Source organism: Bufo bufo, chromosome 7, assembly GCF_905171765.1.
Source record: "Bufo bufo chromosome 7, aBufBuf1.1, whole genome shotgun sequence".
Classification (NCBI taxonomy): domain Eukaryota; kingdom Metazoa; phylum Chordata; class Amphibia; order Anura; family Bufonidae; genus Bufo; species Bufo bufo.
The window spans coordinates 61,973,910-61,996,212 of NC_053395.1; the positions used below are offsets into that span (position 1 = coordinate 61,973,910).

Below are 22,303 nucleotides of genomic sequence, written 5' to 3' on the forward strand. Positions count from 1 at the left end.
AGGTACGATGTCACTGATGGCGCCCTGGCTGCGACTGACCAGTTTGGTGATCTCATCAAATGGCCGCAGAAGTCTGCATGAGCAGCCACTGGCGCGGTGAAAAGAAACCAAGCTCCCCAGAACTTGTCCTGCCGCAGAGTTCGTACAGGTAGTCGTTAACGGCACGTTGCTGCTGGAGCAGCCTATCAAGCATATACAAGGTGGAGTTCTAGCTCGTCGGGCAGTCACAAATCAGACGTCTGTAGGGCAGGTGGGGTCGCCGCTAAACATCAGCAAAGCGAGCCATGGCGGTGTAAAATCGTTTAAAATGGCCAGAGATTTTCCTGGCCTGCCACAAGACGTCCTGGACCCCTCATTTTGCCCTGTTTCAGCGCACTCAGCAGATTAGCACCGTTGTCGCACACCACTTTACCAACTGTCAAATTAAGTGGGGTTAGCCACTGATCGGCCTGTGACCGCAGAGCTGAAAGCAGTGCAGGACCGGTGTGGCTCTTGGCTTCCAGGCACAACATCACAGCATGAACATGACAATGAGTTCACTGTACTAAAATGGCCCCCACAGTCACCAGATCTCAACCCAATAGAGCTTCGTGCCCTGGATGTGCATCCCTCAAATCTCCATCAACTGCAAGATGCTATCCTATCAGCATGGGCCAACATTTCTAAAGAATGCTATCAGCACATTGTTGAATCAATGCCACGTAGAATTAAGGCAGTTCTGAAGGCAAAAGGGGGTCCAACACCGTATTAGTATGGTGTTCCTAATAATTCTTTAGGTGAGTGTATATATATATATATATATATATATATATATGTATATATATATATATATATATATATATATATATATGGGTAAAAAGGCCCCTACAGACAAACAGACATACAAATGATGGTTATATAGGAGCTCAATTTGTCATCATGTGTATAGGACCATATAGAGCTTCAACAGGACCATCAAAGATGAGATGAATGCCCACACCTTGCACAACACCATAATAGGAAAACATAACAGTGTGGGCATCCATAGTGGACTGGCGGGTGACTAGAGCCGAGATAGAGAATAAAAGGCGATGGTGGTATAGTGTGTACACTCACCCTAATGAGACCCTATAGGCGAATCCTTGGAACGGGGTCCAAAAATCCCCACAAGGGGTGACCCCGACTGGAACAAGGCCCTACGCTGGATGCCCTGTTAAGGCCCTAACAGCGACTGGAAGGACCATGTGCCAGATATGGGGATGAAACAAAAAGTTATAAGCTAGATAGCTTGTAACGTGAGGCTTAAAGATATGAAAAAATGGTGTCCCGATGCGTTTCCTCGATATAAGCCCCTAGATTCTTCAGGGGACACGGGGCATGTTGATAGTACCCGCAGCTGGCGTATGGCTTAACAGTAAGGGGTAGCCTAAAACATAACAGAAAAGACCACATAAAAATAATGACCAAAACCCACAATCATCTATAAAGAAGATGATGGGGGAGATGGCAACTTACTGTTTGGTGGCTGCGGTCAGCGTATGGTTGTGGACCCGATGGGGGGGACACCAAAGTGGTGGTGTCCTCTTAGATGTGCAGTTCAGTGGCATCTGAGTCCGTGCAGCACCATTAAATAGGCAGAGGGGCCTAATGGAGTGCATACCTGTGGCGGCATCCGCGTCATGTGACCGGACGCTGGCTGATGACGTCAGCGGTTGCGACACCGCTCCCGCGGTCACGTGACCAATAGTATAGCGGCCACGTGACCGCGCATGCGCACAATGCGACAGGCCCATTGATAAAACAGAGGGGCCTGACGAGACGCATACCTACAGCGGCGTCTGCGTCATGTGACCAGATGGCAGCTGATGACGTCAGTGGATGCGACGGCGCTCACTTGACCAGAAATCCAGTGGCCACGTGACCGCGCATGTGCTTCAATGCGGCGGCGATACTTAGAGGCTGGTATCAACACCAGACCCAGGTAAAACGTCCAGGGCATCATAACCAATGGCAAATAGAAGCCATATATCATCGCCACCGCATATTTTATGCCATAGGACCGATAACAAAATGTACAATATGGCACAGTACAGAGGGTGTCCTCCAAAGTCACCTACAAAATATGTGACCAGAAGAAGGACAAAAACCCTGTATTCGCAATAGAGGGTGGTGGGTGGAAGACAGACTGCCTCACAATAAAGACATAAACTCCAACCCCAAATATGCTGAGGGACAAAGGTATAAATAATGTCCTTCCAAGCAGACCATAAAAAAGAGGTATTGATTGGCAGAACAATGGACCAGAGGGCAGAACAGAAGCACCCGGAACAACCGGTATGTGGCCAGAATGTATGGTCACACGTAAGAGGACATGCGGGGGCGATCATAAAAAGCAACCAAAGTTTAATTGTTCGTTAAGGCCATAGGGGGTAGTCATATTTAGAGTGAAAGACCACCAACATTCTTTTTAGAGGATATGCTTGTCCCAGTTCCCTCCTTGTTGAGGCTTTCTGATATGTTCAATGGCCATAAAGCTGAACCGATGAAGTAAGTACAGACGTTATGAACAGCCTGTATGTATTACGCAATGGTGTGTCCCTGTTGTTGCGTATGTCACTAATGTATTCGCACATATGCTTTCGCAGTTCCCTAAAGGTCTTGCCAACATAACGCAGACCACAGACACATGTGAGTAGATAACGCCAGTTGTATGGCAATTAATAAAATCTCGTATATGATAAACCGTGTCATTAGGATCACCTCTGAAGGATTTACCCTGTGAAAGGTAGTCACAGAAGTTGCAATGGCCGCATCTGTAACAGCCTGTCAGTGGCACATCTAGCCATGTACGGGGTCTCTCTGGAGGATTAAAATGACTGTGCACCAATCTGTCCGTTAGATTATGGTCCCTCCTGAAGGTCACTGAGACGAAGGGACTGAGGACCTCTGCCAGATCCGGGTCCATCAGTAGTGTATCCCAGTGCCGTTTCAGGACCCTTATAACTTGAGATGCAGCCGCATCATATGTTCCTATGATTCGAATAGAGTCTTGTGATTATGTTGCTACACATGTCGTAGGATGAAGCAATTCGGTGCGTGTGATTCCCTATGTACGTTGATAAGCTGATCTCAGGGTCTTGTCAGGATACCCCCTTTTCTGGAACCTATGTCTTAAGTCCTTGGCTTGACGTTTAAAGTCAGCTTCTCCTCTGTTCAGCATGCGTGCAGCATGAGGTAGAGCGTGCTGCGGGCCCCCCCCCCCCCCCTTCCTGCCTGGTGCCGCCCGTCTCTCCTCTCTCCTCGCTCCCTGGTTGATTGTCCCGCGGTGTGGCGTGGTGGGATCTTCTGATCAGCTGACGCTTTGGACCAGCCCGATGTCCGGTAGTTGGAACGGCCTGTCGGGGGAACGTCGTGGCGCTGAAAATATGCGGTACGCCATGCGGTGAGAGGGCATGTTGTTTGGACTGTACGGCGCATTAACCTTTCAGCACTCCGGGCCGGTGTGCCGCATATGGCTGGCATGTTGTTGGCTGTGAGAGTGACCCGCAGGCGGCCGGTGCAGCATACAAACTTCCGGGGGAATACTGGCTCGGCTTGCTGTATGTATAAAATGTACAGCGGGATGTGAGATGAGAAGCGCAGTTGACCTGTGAATATCTTTTTGACCCGCTGAGTCGGCGTATCACCTCTGTTAACCCCCCGCAAAGCAGTGGACCACAGAGACGTTAGTGAAGGGGATTGTATTCGCCAGCTGGGACCTGGAGCCGCCTATTGATTTGGATCCATCGATTAAATGATCCCTGGATGGGCAAGTGTGAATACACCCATTTAATCTTTTTCTTGTCTTTAACATCTAATTAACTAACTGTATGTCAAAAGGCCTTTAACTAAGGGGTTGCTTTGATTGGTATACTAACAATATTAACAGGTTGAATACCTCTGAAGGCCTTGAATAACTCCCCGGTGTGAGATTACGGTGGAAGCTTAAAAGGGTGAATATGGCCCCTAAAACACATAATAGGAAATCGTTGGGCACTACGTCTCCCAAAGGGTCAGAAAATAAAAGCCCGGGAGCCAATATAGAGAGGTACTTAAGATCCTCCCCTACAAAAACAAGAGGGACATTGAAACCCACTGCCCGCCCGGAGGAGAAAGAAGATCCTAGGAAAACTGTAATCCCTCCGGATAATAATAACAGCGATAAGGAGGTTACGGATAATCGAATATGTTTGCGTATGGAAACAATTGAGCAAAAACTGGGGGACATTCTGGACACCTTAAAAATCACTAATCAAGCCTTAGGAACATTGACAACCACGGTGTCTTCTATGCAAACTGATATCTCTCTCATCAGGGACGATATGGATAAAATCCGTCATAGGGCAAATGATACGGAACAATCTCTCGCTGTTACTAAAAAGGAAGTCTCCTCAATGGGGAAAAAGATTGAGACGATTGATTTAGAACATAAGGCCCTTAAGGAAAAACTAACTGATTTGGAGGACAGGTCACGCAGGGGGAATATTAGACTGATAGGGTTCCCTGAAGGATCAGAGGGGGGTGACCCAGGGGGGTTCATCCAGAAATGGCTGATAGAATCCCTGGGCCGAGAATCCTTTTCATCATTTTTCATGGTTGAGCGGGCACATAGAGCCCCTAATAAAAAAACACCCCCCATGGTGCCCCACCACGCAGCCTCCTCTCTAAAATTCTGTGTGTTAATGACCGGGATAAGACATTAAGGCGAAAGAGAGAACTAGGTGACTTGATGTATAATGGAAATAAAATCTCGATTTACCCAGACTTTTCTTTTTCCACCCAACTTAAAAGAAGGCAATTTGGGGAGATTAAGAAACGTCTTATCAAAGTAAACATCAAATATTCAATGGTATTCCCGGCTAAATTAAGAATAGTGTATAAGGATTCAGTAATTTTTCTCTCTAGCCCTGAGGAGGCGTCTGCTTGGTTGGACGCTAGGGGAATATGAGAATCTCTTGGGTTCCTGAGGCTCTTTTCACTATGTATATAGTATGGAGAGTACTGTGAGGGGAGGTGGGGGGAGAGGGTGGGTCGGGGGTGGGGGGAGAGGGTGGGTCGGGGGGGGGGGGGAAGAGGCCTAGGTGATGTGTAAGAGGAGCATGGGTCTTAATGGCCCTGTGCACTATGGGGGGAAGAGGGGAGGGATTTTCACTGCTGCGGGACCCAATGTAGAGCCGGAAAGGGAGCGGATAGCATTGACCACCCACCATTGCTGAGTAAATGTCACGTATTTTGACATGGAATGTCCGCGGATTGGCGGATAAGTTTAAACGGAGGGTGGTCTATGATATTATTTTTAGACATTTACCTGCGATTGTGGCGCTACTTGAGACCCACTTAACTGATGAAAAAATATATTATACGCGAAAATCATGGACGCAGTACGAGTACCACTCCCACTACTCGGCCTATTCACGAGGAGTAAGTGTATTAATCCATAGAAATGTAGATTATTATCCATATGATCAATGGATTGATAAAGAAGGAAGATTTGTATTTTTATATGGACGGTGGATGGGACTGGTGTGCGTGCTCGCGTTTGTATATATTCCTCCCCCCTTTTCTTCTGAGGTATTGAGAAAACTTGCGGAATATGTCTGTAAGAAGGATCCGTGCCCCATATTAGTGCAGGGAGATTTTAATTCTGTAATGGATAATAAAGATAGAGTATCAGTGATTAGCGGAGGGGGGAGCGCCAGCGATCAGTCCACGGCCCTTAGCAGGATCTGTCAGGAATTGGGCCTTACAGATGTGTGGCGGTATCTGTATGGGGAAAAAATCGCCTTCTCCTGTTTTAGTAGATCCTGCAGAGTCATGTCTAGAATAGACTTAGCCCTGGCGAGCCCTGAATTTTTGGTACGGATACAAAAAATGAAGTATGAGCCACACGGTATATCCGATCATACTCCTATGTCGCTACTGATGGTTGATACTCTGTCGTTAAAGGCGAGAAAACCCTTTAGGCTAAATCCACACTGGATTCAGGTCGTTGGTGATCGAGAAAGAATTGGGGAGGATATATTGGAATTTTGGGCAATGAACTATGGGTCCGCACATATACATTTTGTGTGGGACTCCCTGAAGGCTATGATAAGAGGGGTATACTGGAAGCGAATTAGGAAAAAAAAGGGCGGATTATGCTAACACTGAAAAGGAATTGGCAGAGAGGGTTGGGGTCTTGGAGGTAGATTCGGCCAGACAGAACGGGGGAAATGTTAGTTTATTATTAATGGAGGCTAAGAGGGAATATCAGACCTTCCTATATGAAAAAGCGCAACACAAATCCTTTTTTGCGGGACAGCGGGCTTTCTTCAAAAAAAGGGAAAACGGGTAGAATGCTGGCATCCGTAGTTGCTAACCAAAAGACCCAAAGTCCAATAAAGCAAATTAAGCTGTCTTCTGGCGTGTTAACTAACGATTACTTAAATATTTAATCTACTTTCATAGGACATTTTACTAAATTGTATCAGTCGGGTCTCGGGGTGGAAGATGGGGCATCGGCATCTTATTTGGATAGCCTGACTCTCCCTCGCCTCTCCGAACAAGATCGGTTAAAATTAAATTCACCAATTACTCTTGAAGAGCTGGAGTTGGCTGTTGATAGTATAAAAAGTAATACTGCCCCGGGCAGAGATGGACTACCCTTTGAATTATATAGAGTACACCGAAAAACGTTACTGCCTCTCCTTCTTCAAATCCTTAATGAATCTTGGGGGAGTGGTTTACTCCCTCCGTCCTTGAGGGAAGCTTCTATTTCTTTAATCTTGAAGAAGGATAAAGATAAAAATGAGGTTGGGTCGTATCGCCCAATCTCATTACTCAATACCGACTACAAGATATTGGCTAAACTGCTAGCTAATAGGCTGAGGGGGGTTATACAGGATCTGATTCATCCGGACCAGACAGGGTTCATTGCAAAGCGAAATATACAATCCAATATCCGTCGAGCCTTCCTTAATATATACATAGGAGAAGGGGAAGACCGCTCCATCCTGTCTTTGGATGCCGAGAAGGCCTTTGACAGGGTGGAGTGGCCCTTCCTATGAGAAACCCTGAATAGAATGAACTTGGGAGAACACTTTATTAAATGGATACAGTTGCTTTATTGTGGTTCCACTGCCAGTGTAAAGATAAATGGTATTGACTCCGAACAGTTCCCTCTACAGAGAGGCACTCGTCAGGGATGCCCTCTTTCACCCCTGATATTTGCCCTGGCGTTAGAGCCACTCGCATGCAGAATCCGACAGTCTAAAGAGGTTGTTGGCTTTGGAGGGAGAGGAGAGGAAGATAAAATCAGTCTGTATACGGACGACATCTTAGTTTTTTTGAGGCAGGGGTGGAAAGCTGTTCCAGCTGTCATGAACATTTTGGAAGAATATGGTTCATTATCAGGCTATAAAGTAAATTGGGATAAGTCTGAACTTCTGCCTCTAGTTCGAATACCTCCTGATGGTGTTTCGGGTATTAGGACATTAGGTCTTACCGACTCCATACTTTACTTGGGTATTAGAATTAGTGCAGATCTGTCTAGATATAATCTTCTAAATATCACTCCTATGATCAATAAGCTGAGGGAGAAGATTCATACCTGGCAGAAGTTGCCTTTGTCACAGGCTGAAAGGATTGCACTGGTTAAGATGGTGGCGCTCCCTATCGTTCTGTATCCTTTGACAGCTTGCCCGATTTGGATCGATGATTCATTCTTTGGTCTCCTGGAGCGATTACTGAATGAATTAATCTGGGGTAGGGGAAGGGTTAGGATCAAGCAAAAATATCTTTGGCTCTGAGAGAGAGATGGTGGTCTCTCCCTTCCATCCCTTCAGGGTTATTATATTGAATCTCAGATTATGTGGTGGGTTGGACGAGGGGGAGACCACCAGGCTGCGACGCTGATGAGTATTGTAACAAGGGACTTTCAGGGGCCGTATGGAGACATTTTCTCTATCGTGAAAACTGGACATTTGGGGAAAAGGAAAAAACTGTGTTTAATTAGCGATACCTTAGATAGGGTTTGGAAGAAGATTAAAAAGATACTGGGTGTAAGAAGTTCCACTTACTTTACTCCACTATGGCACAATAATAATTTTAAAGAGTTTATGTTGATTGAAGATTATAGATTTTGGAACTCACGCGGTATTAACCGCTTAACTCATGTAATATCACATGGTAGCATTATTTCTATAGATGAATTAATGAAGGATACTAATTTCACCTTTTTAGATAGGTATAGATATGCACAAATATGTCATGCATTTATGAGCACTCAGGATAAAAGTCTTTTGACTATTAGGTCCAATTCCTTTTTGGATTATTGTTTTAAATTTAAGGATACACAACTTACCCTTTCTCAAATATATCACAGATTTCGGGACTGTCTAGGGGAAATGAAAAACATTTAAAAGTGAGGAGGGCTGGGAAGTCGAGCTGGGCGACAGGAGCAATTTGGAATGAAATATAGTATATCAAAACATAAAAAAAGCCTTGATTGCCCAAAAATATTGATTGATACAATTTAAAATTGTACATCGCCTGTACTACTCCCCCGCCTTCCTCGCAAAAAATTATAAGGAAAAGAAAGATATGTGTTGGAAGTGTTTGGCAGAGGGCGCTGGTCTAAGTCACTTGTTATGGAATTGCCCCAGGATAGGTGGCTTCTGGACCAGAATTTATGAAGAAATACATAGGAGATATAAAATCAAATTGAATAGTTGTTTTATGCAGGCAATATTAGATTTTTTCCCCCCTACCAATTTAACGCCCCATCAGAAACGAGTGTGTTTGGAGGGTTTCATGGCCGCAAAGGCCTTGATCGTTAAATATTGGGGCACGCAAAATAGTCCCAGTTTCTTCAAGTGGAGGGCTAGCATAGATACTATCGATGCCTACAGAAGAATAGCAAGAAGAACAGAATAATGGTCGATAGGGTGGGTTATTCGCCCCTAGGAGTTCGGTTACCTTTAGCATTGGAAATTAATACTGAGGACACAGACGGGGCGCGCAGCAGTGAATCAAGGGGTGGGGGGGATAAATGGGGTCAATTATATTGATTATTGTATAATTATCTGTCATTTTGTTTTGATTGTGTGAAATTAAAATTTATATACTTGGCACAGAAAACAATAAAAAAATAATATAAAAAAAAAAGTCAGCTTCTCCTGAACAGTTACGTTTCAGTCTGAGGTATTGACCAGTGGGTATCCCTCTCTTAAGAGGGACAGGGTGGCAACTGTCCCACCTAAGGAGGGAATTGGCTTAAGATAAATGGATGTGCACTAGCCTCCCTTGCCGTCCCTGGAAATGAAAACATCCAGAAAGGGAAGGCAGTCTTTAACAATGACTGAAGTGAACCTCAGGTTCAAGTTATTCTCATTCAACTCAGAGACAAGTCTATCGAATTCACTCTCTGGCCTGCTCCACAATAGGAAAATATAATCGATATAGCGGGACCAGAGAGCGATGTAGTCGATGAACCACCATGAGGGTTCACCAAAGACAACAGATTCCTCCCACCAGTCCAGGAGCAAATTCACGTACGAGGGCGCACAGGAACTACCCAAATCGGTGCCCCTATAGAAGATGCAGGCCTGCATGCAATCCGTGGCGGTAACACCAAATCCAGACGGGTGCCACGGATTACATGCTTGACGGCCGTTCGAATGTTCACCCAGTGGGCATTAAAAGTTATGTACCTTCCCTGCCCGTGTTTGCTAGACCACGTGTCTGTGGTGAGATGCATCTTGGCACCGACACTGTGTGCCAGAGATATATTTACTTGCCGCTGAACGTGGCCAAATAGCTCTGGGATGCCCTTCTGGGAGAAATATTTCCTTCCGGGTACTTTCCATTGCGGTGTGCCAATGGCCACAAATTTTCTAAAGGCCTCCACGTCCACCAGTTTATATGGCAGTAGTTGGTGGGCTAGCAGTTCCGACAAGCCAGCGGTCAGCCATTGGGCAAGAGGGTTATCCGGCATCATAAACTTTTTACATTTGGGCAACGGAAGCCTGACTTCTGCCGGATAAACGCGACTACGGCACGGTGGAAGTTGGAGTGGAGGACAAATGGAAGGAGAGAGAAGAAGGAGAAGAGGCAGGACGTGGAGTGTGGCTTTGTGGGTTCTGACGGCGTGGCTCCCACTGGGCTCGGTGATGGGAGGCCAGATGCCTTCATAAGGCGGTCGTCCCTAGGTGAGTGTTGGGCTTACCGCGACTTATGCGTTGACAGCACAGGCTGCAGATGGCAACACCATTCTCAGCAGCGGACACATTAAAAAAAGCCCACACTGTGGAGCCATGTGACGGCGTCCTGGGAGTGCCAGATGTGACCGTGCATAGTGGATGGCTCGTTCCAGATATATTAGCAGTCTGCTTTTTGCCTCCTGTGCACTGTAAGTTCTGCCTGCTTCTCCTCCCTCTCTGCTGCTCCGATTCTCCCTCTGAACTCCCCCTCTCTTTCTCTCTTGTGGGCACCCATGTGACTTCCATCGACACGTCACCATCGTCACCTTCACCACCACTGACATTAGAGATCTCGGAGTAGGCAGCAACAGCAGGGACCACCATCCTTGGGCTGTTCTGGGTACTGTCGTCAGACCACTGGGTGGCGGCCGTTGCTACCTCCTCTTCCTAATGCGATGCCAGGAATGGCTGTGCATCGGTAAGGTCTGGGACTGGATGGGAAAATAATTCCTCTGACTCAAGTGGAGGGGATATGGTGGTGGTGGTGGTGTCTTTGGGGTTGCACACAGCAGAGAGTGAGAAGGGTGCAGATACAGAGGATGAGGAGGGTGCATAAGCAGAAGGCTGAGTGAGCCACTCAACCAACTCTGGTGCGTCCTTTGACGTAATCGCATGCACCTTCTCCAACTTCCCACTTAGGCTCTGGCCTGGTGCACCTGCCCGACCCATACCCCCCCTGCGGAATTGGTCTGCCTCTTCCTCTGCCTGTTATTTTCAAAATGACCCTGTGCCAAAGTCCCTAGAGAAGAGCAGTATTTGTGGAAGAAGGTATATCGAAGGCCTCAATCAGTATTTGGTGGAAGCTGGTAATTAAAACCCTTAATCAGCATTTTGTGGAAGCAGGTATATCGCACCCCTCAATCGATAGTTTGTGGAAGCAGGTTTATCAAACCCCTTAATCAGTATTTGGTGAAAGGAGGTATATCAATCCCCTTAATCAGTATTTTGTGGAAGCAGGTATATCGCACCCCTCAATCAGTATTTTGTGGAAGCAGGTAAATAGAACCCCTTAATCAATATTTGGTGTAAGCAGGTATCTCGCACCCCTCAATCAGTATTTTGTGGAAGCAGGTATATCAAACCCCTTAATCAGTATTTTGTGGAAGCAGGCATATTGCACCCCTCAATCAGTTTTTTGGGGGGGCAACAGGTTATCACACTCATTGCAAATAGTTGTTCCAATAGCGCTTGTCCCTCTATATACCTGCGGTATCGCAGCAGAACCGCACACAACTGCTGCACAATACAAATGCACTATAATATACTTTTTATGTTATAAAGTATATTATAAGTAAATCACACCCCTCAGTATATCACACCTATCGATAGCACACCTTATGTGGCCCTATTAGCTAGCGTTTGGTGTCCCTAACAGTCTGTTCCTGCTCCACAAAGCAACCTCTTCCTACACTGGCAAAACACAGAATGTAAAATGGCTGCCAGATCGGGTTCTGTTATAGGGTGGGGGGGGTGTCCTTGTGCTGAAACGTCTCAATTGGCTGTCCTGTCCCACCTGATGGATGTGTCATGAGTCAAAGTTCAGCGACAATGCAAAAAAACATGGTGCATGTGAACATCGCCATATGTTCGCATGTTCGGCAAGTCCATCTCTAATGAGGAGCCCATTTTGGTATGCCCACCCACATGTTACATTTACAGCGGAGGCTTTTAATACTTTTTTTTCTCATTTCCCTTTAATATGGTCTTCATTCACCTTTTCCAATCCTTGAAATTGAACTACTATAAATAATTCTGGATTTTTAATACAGTGTTGCTACACATCTTCTGTCATGCAGTTCAGTCAGGCCAGGAAGTAGATATTGTGGCGGCATCTTTTCTGTCTTTTCACTGGGCTTAATTTGCACCACCGCTTCTCCTTTGTGTGAATGTCTACTCGTGTGTAGCTTCCAGTGGAAATCAAGGTACTGTATTAAATAGCTCAATAGGGAGACAAAGATGAATCTTGTTTCCGTGATACACCGCTACATCCCTTTCTTATTGAATGGCACGCCAGTCACATTTTCCTGTCTGCTTTTGTAAAGCCCCAGAGTGGCATTACCACTTCTGCACCCCGCTACCGTCTCCTATGGTTAACCTAATGTCATACTGTATATCTATTTCCAGGTAATATATAATGTGCATATGCCTTTCCATGTAACTGTTATGTTCACGTGTTATATGCCCGAGTCAATAGCAGATGGCAGCATATGTGGCAGAGCTATCTTACAAAGAATGGAGCCATTCCATTTGAGCACCCCCTCTGTGCTGTGGTGGGCGTGTCCCACTTGCTGCAGGGAGGGTGGAGTTCTACTTAGACGTCAGTGGAGAGTACCCCCTGCTAGGGGAAGGAAGCAGGTGCACATGGATAAGCCCCGTCTTGACCAGCTAGAGCACCTTTAGCTCTGCTGGATGGAGAGGCCACAGCTTGAAACCTCAGACGCCAGAAGGAGAACGTTTTCCCTGGACAAATCAGTGACTACAACAGAGAAGTTGCAGAATACAGCTAAAGCTAAGTTATTCAGCTACCCTGTCAGCACAGCAGAGTCAAAGAGCAACAGATGTAGCAGAGAGGAGTTTATTCAAGCAAAGCGGTTATTGAACTTCATCACAAGGTCTGGACTCAATTCATTTCTTCATTCCCTTCATCAACAAACCCCCTTTTCATTGCTTCAGAGCCAACGCCTAGGGTCCAGCGTATCCAGGTAGGAGCACCGTGACACGTGCAGGAAACATTAAGGGACATTATAGACTACCCTACACCACTCTGGCATTCCTACACCTGGGTACCATCATCCCCAGTATCACTAAAAGGGGCCCTGTGCCCTTGTTCATTCACTGCAACTGGTTTCACGAACACAAGTACTTTTTTCCTCTTACAGGGCCCTGGGGTGAGGTGCCAGCTGCACTTTCTCAATGTGTTACGCGCTCAGCCAGCAGACATCTATGTGCCAAGTTGGCAGTGCCCATATCCTATCGGCTAGAAGTTTAACTCTCAAGGCACCTGTCATCGTTCTATGTACTAAAAGACAAATAGCACTAACTATTGCTTTTATATACCATTCAGTATAGGAGCCAAGTCATTTTGTCCCCCTTGTGCCCACATTGGTACCATCTTAGGTCACAGCATTGTGTTTAGGTTAAGCAATGACATAACTTTTTTGAAGAATTGTTTTATTATGTATTTTTAATTATTTATTTATATATATTCAGAACTATATTATAGAAAATATATGCGATATGGTAAATGTAAAGTGCAGTGCAAGTGAAAGGAGTTTTATGAAACGTCATTGAGAAGCAGCATATGCATTTTCAATGAAATCCCACACCTAGTTCACACAGTGCAGTTTGGTACAGTTTCAGGTGTTGGTCCCTGGGAAAAGAATTATTTGGATCCCCCCAAAGGCAACCTTATAAGTAGAGATGAGCAAAGTTTTTGAAACGTCAATTCGGCTGTTTTGCAGAATTTTATAAAAGAATTTGCTTTGTGATGAATTACTTCATCACAAAGTGCATTTTTTGTAAGTAGCGGGTGCAATGACAGGAAGCGGCAACATACATGATTGCCGCATCAGAGAGTAAAAACTGTGTAAAATTAACACCGCCATCTTGCTTGGTCCGAGATGACGTTTCACACCTGCCATACGTCACCAAGCATGGGATTTCGGCTGAGATCTTTAATTAAGATGGCAGTGGCTGGCCTGTCGCGAGCAAATGGAGGATGTACTGTAAGTATGATTTTAATTATTTTATTTTTTTTACACTATTTCAGGTTAACCCCTTAAAGACCAGCGCCGTAAATGTACGGCGCAACCGGAAGTGACTTAATGCCCAGCGCCGTATGGCGCGCAGCAGCAGGAGTCCAGCAGTCACTGATAGCTGGATCCCTGCTGTATGCGCCGGCATCGGTGAAAACAGCGATGCCGGCGCATTAACCCTTGATGTGCCGCGGTCAGCGCTAACTGCGGCACGTGAAATGTCCTTGCGGGGATCGGAGCTGCCATCGGGTCCCCGTGCTGCTGTGATGGGTACCAATGGCAGGGAAGGCAGCCCTATGCATCGCGGCTGCCTTCCGTGACAACCTGTGAGATCCAGCCCCCTGGATCTCACAAGCAGGAAGCTGTAAGGCCTCTTTCACACGGGCGTCGCGTTTGAGGGCCAGACAAGATGCAGGTGCGTTGCGGGAAAATGTGCAATTTTTCCACACGTGTGCAAAGCGTTTTAATGCGTTTTGCACGGCAGTGAGAAAAATCGGCATGTTTGGTACCCAGACCCAAACTTCTTCACAGAAGTTCGGGGATCGGAGTTGTGTAGATTTTATTATTTTCCCTTATAACATGGTTATAAAGGGAAAATAATTGAATTCTTAATACAGAATGCTTAGTACAAGGTCAATTGAGGGGTTTAAAATAATAAACCAATTTAACTCACCCCATCCACTTGATCACGTAGCGTATCTCCTCTTCTTTCTACTTTCTTCAGAACCTGTCTAAAGGAACTTTGATGACGTCACTGCACAAATCACTTGGTGATGGACCATGTGATGGACCATGTGATGAGCTCAGTGACGTCACCACAGGTCCTTTTCATCGAAAATGAAAGAAGACATGCCAAGCTGACCGTTCAAGTGGATTAAGGTAAGTTTATTAATAGTTTTTTATTTTTTAACTCCTCCATTACTATTTTACTAAGCATTCTGTATTAAGAATGCTATTAATTTCCCTTATAACCATGTTATAAGGGAAATTAATAAAGATCGGGTGCCCATCCCAATCGTCTCCTAGCAACCATGCGTGAAAATCACACCGCATCCGCACTTGCTTGCAGATGCTTGCGATTTTCACGCAGCCCCATTCACTTCTATGGGGCCTGCGTTGCGTGAAAAATGCACAATATAGAACTTGCTGCGATTTTCATGCAACGCACCAGTAATGCGTGAAAATCACTGCTCATGTGCACAGCCCCATTGGAGTGAATGGGTCCGGATTCAGTGCGGGTGCAATGCGCTCACCTCACGCATTGCACCCGCACAGAATTCTCGCCCGTTTGAAGGGGGCCTAAGTGTATTGCATTCAGTAATACACTTACAGCCAATGCTTTACAATACTGAAGTATTGTAAAGCATTGTAAAGGGGATCATACCCCCAAAAGTTGAAGTCCCAGAGTGGGACAAAAAATAAAGTGAAAAAACAAGTAAAAAAAATAAAGTCTTACAAACAAAATAACGTGTTTCAAGCAACAACAAAAAAGCAACCTTTTCCCAAAATAAAGTTAAAAAAAATTGTTAAAAATAGGGGGAAAAAAAGAAAAGATATTAGGTATCGCATATTTTGTCACCTTACATCACTTAAAGCGCAACACCAAGCGATCAAAAAAGGAGTATGCCCCCCAAAATCATACCAATCTAAATGTCACCTCATCCCGCAAAAAATGATACCCTAAGACAATTGGACAAAAGATACAAAAAACTATGGCTCTCAGACTATGGAGACACTAAAACATAATTTTATTTTTTTCTAAAATGCTTTGATTGTGTTAAATGTAAAAAAATAATAAATAAAACGTAGACATATTAGGTATTGCCGCGTTCGTAACAACCTGCTCTATGAAAATACCACATGACCTAGTTCTCAAGTGAACACCGTCAAAAAAATTCAATAAAAATGATGTAAAAAAGCCATTTTTTGTCACATCACAAAAAGTATAATAGTAAGCGATCAAAAAGGCACCCCAAAATAGTGCCAATCAAACTGTCATCTCATCCCGCAAAAATTATACTCTAGCTAAGACAATCGTCGAAAAAAATTAAAAACTATGGCTCTCAGACTATGCAGACACTAAAACACGATTTTTTTTTGTTTCAAATATGATATTGTTGTGTAAAACGTAAATAAATAAAAAAGTATACATATTACGTATTGCCACGTCCGTAACGACCTGCTCTATAAAAATACTACATGACCTAACCCTTCAGGTGAACACTGTAAAAAAAAATGCTAAAAAAGCTTTTTTTTGTCATCTTACATCACTAAAAGTGCAACACCAAGCGATTAAAAATGGCATATGCCCCCCCAAATCATTCCAATCTAACCCTAAACTCATCCTGCAAAAAATGATACCCTACCAAAGACAATCGCCCCAAAAAATTAAAAAACTATGGCTCTCAGACTATGGAGACACTAAAACATGATTTTGTTTGTTTCAAAATTGCTTTTATTGTGTTAAATGTAAAAACAAAAACAAAAAAGTTGACATATTAGGTATTGCTGCATCCATAACAACCTGCTCTATAAAAATACCACATGACCTAACTCCTCAGATGAACACCATAAAAAAAATTAAAAATGGTGTCCAAAAGCCATTTTTTGTCACCTTACATCACAAAAAGTCCAATCCCAATCGTCTCCTAGCAACCAATCTAACAGTCACCTCATCCTGCAAAAAAACCGCCCAAAAAATAAAAAAACTATGGCTCTCAGACTATGCAGACACTAAAACATGATTTTTTTTGCTTCAAAAATGATATTGTTGTGTAAAGCTTAAATAAATAAAAAAATATATACATATTACGTATTGCCACGTCCGTAACGACCTGCTCTATAAAAATACCACATGACCCAACCCATCAGGTGAACAGTATAACATTTTTTTATAAAAACTGTGCTAAAAAAAAATTTTGGGTCACCTTACATCACTAAAATTGCAACACCAAGCGATCAAAGCGACATACGTACCCCAAAATCATACTAATCAGTCATCTTATCCTGTAAAAAATGAGACTCTACCTAAGACAATTGCCTATTAAATAAAATAAAACTATGGCTCTAAGACTATGGAGACACTAAAACATGAATTTTTTTTTTGTTTCAAAAATGATATAATTGTGTAAAACTTACATAAATAAATAAAGTATACATATTAGGTATTGCCACGTCCTTGCTATGTTACTGGAAAAAATTTTATTAATATAGAAAATCTGTCAAAAATGTGAAATTCAGAAATTTTATCTCCATTCTTTTCTATTAATTCTTGTGGAACACCTAAAGGAACAAAGTTTGTAAAAATCAGTTTTAAATACCTTGAGGGGTGTAGTTTCAAAAATGGTGTCCCTTTTTTGGAGTTTCTACTCTAGGGGTGCATCAGGGGGTCTTCAAATGTGACATGGCAGCTTAAAATTATCCCAGCGAAATCTGCCTTCCAAAAACCACATGGAGTTTCTTTCCATCTGCGCCCTGCCATGTGCCCATACAACAGTTTTGTTTCTGTAAACTACAGATTCAGGGCAATAAATATAGAGTTTTGCTTGGCTGTTAACCCTTGCTTAGTTAGCAGAAAAAAATGATTAAAATGAAAAATCTGCCAAACAAGTGAAATTCAGAAATTTCTGCTCCATTTTCTATTAATTCTTGTGGAACACCTAAAGGGTTAACAAAGTTTGTAAAATAAGTTTTAAATACCTTGAGGGGTGTAGTTTCTAAAATGGGGTCATTTTTGGGTGGTTTCTAAAATGTAAGCAAGTGACTTCAGACCTGAACTGGTCCTTAAAAAGTGGGTTTTGGAAATTTTCTGAAAAATTTCAAGATTTGCTTCTATACTTCCAAGCCTTCTAACGTCCCCAAAAATAAAATGGCATTCACAAAATGATCCAAACATGAAGTAGACATATGGGGAATGTAAAGTAATAACTAGTTTTGGAGTTATTACTATCTATTATAAAGGTAGATAAATAGAAATTTGCTAATTTTTCAAAACTTTTGGTAAATTTTGTATTTTTTATAAATAAAAATGAAATGTTTTGACTCAATTTTACCACTGTAATGAAGTACAATATGTGACAAGAAAACAGTTTCAGAATGGCCTGGATAAGTAAAAGTGTTTTAAAGTTATTACCACATAAAGTGACACGTCACATTTGCTCAAAATGACCTGGTCCTTAAGGTGAAAAATGGCTTGGTCCTGAAAGGGTTAAATAGATTCGCTACCAGAAAGCACAAGGAAATTCTGATTCCTGGCAAATCAAATTAATCCCGACATTCGGATCGAGTTCCACTTCGATGGATTCTATTTGCTCAACTCTACTTATAAGCAACATCTAACAAAATCTGTAAAATATGGATGAATATTACTCACAGCTACACAGGAAAAATATGAGGAAGACTTTAAGTTCCATTGAAGGAGCTGTGGTGTGATGTTGTCTCTCTGAAGTTCTCTATAAGTAAGACTTATTCTTGAGGTGCTTTTTATACATGCTGAGATACCTCCTGACTTCCCTCTAAGTTCTATTACAGGTTGCCTCATTCTCTTCCTGGCTCTTGGCCAGGGAATGTCATGTGTTTAAAGGGGTTGTGCCATCTCAGACTTTATCATTGGCATATCATCAACATCAGATAGGTTGGGCCCCTGAAAGTGAATGAGAGCTCAGCTATTTTCGGGAGTCCTACTGAAATTAATAGAGAGCTTGCTGTGCAAGCGCATCCACCATTCAAGTTATCTTATAACTTACTGCTAGGGATAGCCAAGTCAGCACTCTTATTTTCGTCAGTCCCAATTAATGGAATGGTCAGACATGTGCAGCTGCAGTGCTCTCCACTCACTTTGGAGGTCCTTCTCTGCAATGAGGTTTGGGTCTGACTCCTGGGACATCCGCAGATCAGCTGTACTAAGGCCATGTGACGTCATGTTCATCTCTCACATGGCCTATATGCAACGCAGCCCCATTCAAGTGAATGGGGCTTGGCTGCAATTTCTCAAACAGCTGATTGGGGATGGGGAGGTGGAGTTGCGGGAGTTGGATCCCCGCCAATCTCATATTGATGTCCTATCCCGAGAATAGGTCCTTAATATGTAAATTTCAGAGAAACTCATTAATTCTTTAATAATGATTTTACACCAGGCTATATCACATGCCATCATGTATCTGTCTTGTATCTGTGCGGGCAGATGTTGTACCAGTTGCTCTGGTGGACTGTAATTCACCAATAAATCTAAGCAGTCATTAAAGGGGTTGTCTCAGAATGACAACTGATAGGTGATGTCAAATCAAAGGGGGGTTTGACCACTAGGACCCCACCGAATCGATCATGAGAACACAGATCTGGTGTCCTCTGTTTGAATACAATGGTCACCAAGCTCACCTCAACTCTATTCAAAGGCTACATACAGTAGGTTGAGATTTATCAAAGCTAGTGCCAAGGAAAATTGGCTTAGCTGCACATAGCAAACAATATATAATATTGTAACATACAGTCAGGTCCATAAATATTGGGACATTGACACAATTCTAACATTTTTGGCTCTATACACCGCCACAATGGATTTGAAATGAAACGAACAAGATGTGCTTTAACTGCAGACTGTCAGCTTTAATATGAGGGTATTGACATCCAAATCAAGTGAACGGTGTAGGAATTACAACAGTTTGCATATGTACCTCCCACTTGTTAAGAAATCAAAAGTAATGGGACAGAATAATAATCATAAATCAAACTTTCACTTTTTAATACTTGGTTGCAAATCCTTTGCAGTCAATTACAGCTTGAAGTCTGGAACGCATAAACATCACCAGACGCTGGGTTTCATCCCTGGTGACGCTCTGCCAGTCCTCTACTGCAACTGTCTTCAGTTCCTGCTTGTTCTTGGGGCATTTTCCCTTAGTTTTGTCTTCAGCAAGGGAAATACATGCTCAATCGGCTTCAGGTCAGGTGATTGACTTGGCCATTGTATAACATTCCACTTCTTTCCCTTAAAAAAACTGTTTGGTTGCTTTTGCAGTATGCTTTGGGTCATTGTCCATCTGCACTGTGAAGCGCCGTCCAATGAGTTCTGAAGCATTTAGCTGAATATGAGCAGATAATATTGCCTGAAACTCTTCAGAATTAATCCTGCTGCTTTTGTCAGCAGTCACATCATCAATAAATACAAGAGAACCAGTTCCATTGGCAGCCATACATGCCCACGCGATGAGGTGGTATGCTTAGGATCATGAGCAGTTCCTTTCCTTCTCCATATTTTTATCTTCCCATCACTCTGGTACAAGTTGATCTTGGTCTCATCTGTCCATAGGATGTTGTTCCAGAACTGTGAAGGCTTTTTTAGATGTCATTTGGCAAACTCTAATCTGGTCTTCCTGTTTTTGAGGCTCACCAATGGTTTACATCTTGTGGTGAACCCTCTGTATTCACTCTGGTAAAGTCTTCTCTTGATAGTTGACTTTGACACACATACACCTACCTCCTGGAGACTGTTCTTGATCTGGCCACCTGTTGTGAAGGGTGTTTTCTTCACCAGGGAAAGAATTCTTTGGTCATCCAACACAGTTGTTTTCCGTGGTCTTCCGGGTCTTTTGGTGTTGCTGAGCTCACCGGTGCGTTCCTTCTTTTTAAGAATGTTCCAAACAGTTGTTTTGGCTACGCTAAATGTTTTTGCTATCTCTCTAATGTTTTTTTGTTTTTTTTCAGCCTAATGATGGCTTGCTTCACTGATAGTGACAGCTATTTGGATCTCATCTTGAGAATTGACAGCAACAAATTCCAAATGCAAATAGCACACTTGAAATGAACTCTGGACCTTTTATCTGCTCATTGTAATTGGGATAATGAGGGAATAACACACACCTGGCCATGAGAAGCCAATTGTCCCATTACTTTTGGTCCCTTAACAAGTGGGAGGCACATATGCAAACTGTTGTAATTCCTACACCGTTCACCTGATTTGGATGTAAATACCTCCAATTTAAGGCTGACAGTCTGCAGTTAAAGCACATCTTGTTCATTTCATTTCAAATCCATTGTGGTGGTGTATAGAGCCCCAAATGTTACGATTGTGTCGATGTCCCAATATTTATGGACCTGACTGTAGTTCATAAGGCTGAAAAAGGACACCAGTCCATCCAGTTTAGCCTGTTATCCTGCAAGTTGATTCACAGGACTGCAAAAAAATAAAATTGGGGGGGGGGGGGGACCAAGTTTCCAAATTGTTTAGGGGAAGAAATTAATTCCTGACTCCAATCAGGAAATCTGAATAACTCCCTGGATCACCATCCTCTCCAGAAATCTGGTAACTATAACCTATAATATTATTACACTCCAGAAATATAGAATTCACAGCTAAGACAATTGCCCGTCAGAGGGAAGATATTTTCAGGCGGTATTTATACAACAATAGTTTTCACAGAGTACCACCTATTATAAAACATGCCTTTATTATATTTTGTATAAAAACAACCCCACAAAAAACACAAAAAGAAAAAAAGAGCAGCAAGTGCACTTGAACAAATAGTAATAAATACGGTATGGTCAAGGTGGTCCTGAGTCCTCCAAGATACTGGAGGGGGCTGTTCTTCAGGCATGGTTATGGCATTCGATTTGAGACCTGTCCCTAATGCTCACTGTTGAGGGAAGGGACATATTCAGGTGTGCATGTGTATATATATATATATATATATATATATATATATATATGTGTATATGTATGTATATATGTATATATAGGCCCTTCTTCTGGGCCCGTCCAGTTGTGATGTGTTGCACACATAGAGATGTATGTGTGCCCCCTGGGCGGCATGCATCTCTATGTGTGTAAGCCATATGGGTACATATATATCTATGGATGTGGCCCAGACATCTATGGATGTATATGGGCCCCTATAATATAGGAGGGCTTATTCCTGCCCCTATGTTAATATAATGTCCGTTCATATATGCGTATAGATGTGCCCCAAGCATCTATACGCATATATGCCGGAATCCCGCCGAAGTGCGCCTGCCAGGTGGGTGGAGGAGACCGACAGTTGGACAATTATGTCCAGCGTCGGCCTCTACAAAGGACAGAGGATCAATAAGATCCTCTGCCCTTTGTCACCATCTCCGGCCGCGCCGGAGATGGTGCGCCTAACAGAGACATGGGAACAAAGAGTTCCCATGCCCCTGTGAGTGGCTGACCTCCGGCGCTGTAATTACAGCGCCGGAGGTAAGCGTCCGCTTCACAGGCGGGAGGATCAAAGGATCCCCCCCCTGGAAGCGCGCTCCGAGATCCTCGGGCCGGCGCGGTGA

The 22,303-nt window shown here is 43.5% G+C and overlaps 1 long non-coding RNA gene across 1 annotated transcript; it reads right to left on the minus strand.

Annotated features, from left to right (window-relative positions):
• Positions 1–255: 255 nt before the first annotated feature.
• Positions 256–19,703, minus strand: LOC121009051. The gene is made up of 3 exons (XR_005780672.1): positions 19,691–19,703; positions 2,830–2,836; positions 256–351 (listed from the first exon to the last, which is right to left on the minus strand). It is a non-coding gene; the product is annotated as an uncharacterized LOC121009051 (long non-coding RNA).
• Between the last annotated feature and the right edge of the window lie 2,600 nt (positions 19,704–22,303).